The sequence below is a fragment of the Petaurus breviceps genome, unplaced genomic scaffold (genome assembly GCF_028583685.1).
Source record: "Petaurus breviceps papuanus isolate PSGF00001 unplaced genomic scaffold, PetGlider_PUasm1.0 551, whole genome shotgun sequence".
NCBI classification, from domain to species: Eukaryota; Metazoa; Chordata; class Mammalia; order Diprotodontia; family Petauridae; genus Petaurus; species Petaurus breviceps.
Genome location: NW_027186372.1, coordinates 37,642,089 through 37,642,828, shown reverse-complemented (window position 1 = coordinate 37,642,828; position 740 = coordinate 37,642,089). Strand labels below are relative to the sequence as shown.

General features: G+C 39.9%; 1 protein-coding gene across 8 annotated transcripts in view; it reads left to right on the top strand.

Annotated features, from left to right (window-relative positions):
• SH3RF2 (SH3 domain containing ring finger 2) overlaps positions 1 to 740 on the top strand; it is a 170,250-nt gene that overhangs the window by 159,091 nt on the left and 10,419 nt on the right. The window lies entirely within an intron of this gene.

Genomic DNA, 740 nt, shown 5'->3' with positions numbered 1-740 from the left:
GGAAGGAAGGAAGGAAGGAAGGAAGGAAGGAAGGAAGGAAGGAAGGAGAAATAGATTAAATGAATGAATGAAAAGAGAGGTGCTTTGGCTGCCAGACCTCCAGATATCCACCCTGCAGAAACTGAAAGACAATCCTCAAGATTCTGAAGATCTGCTAGAAATCACTGAATTTAATCAGTCACCAATAACAACATATTTATAACACACCTTATGATTTACAAAGTGTTTTATGCAAACCTTCCATTTATGTAGAGAGGTTGAGTGGGACAGGGAATAGAGACCTAGCCAAGAAGCCAAAAAGACAGGTTAAAATCCAGCTTCTGATAAATACGAGGCTGTGACCCTGAATAACTCATTTAATTTCCAGTGCCCAAGGCTGTTCTAAACTCTGATGGTCTTAACCAGAGGTGTCAAACGTGGCCATAAGACATGATTCCTCATGAAAGATTCTTCAGTGGTCTGCAGGTGGAAATCTGATTAAAATGTAATTGGGAAATATTTACAAAATGAGAAAAAACATAGTAGAACATAGATAATGTTAATATGTGGTTTTCTAAATCAATATGTCCCCTTCATGGATCCTAATGTATGGTTTAATGCCCCTCACCCACCCCCCATTTCTTTTTGCTTTTTTGCTTTTTTTGTTTTGGAAGGCAAAACTTGCCCGAGGTTACACGGCTAGTTTTTTTGTGTGTGTGGGTGTTTGGTGTCTGAGGCCAGAACCGAACTTGGGTCCTCCT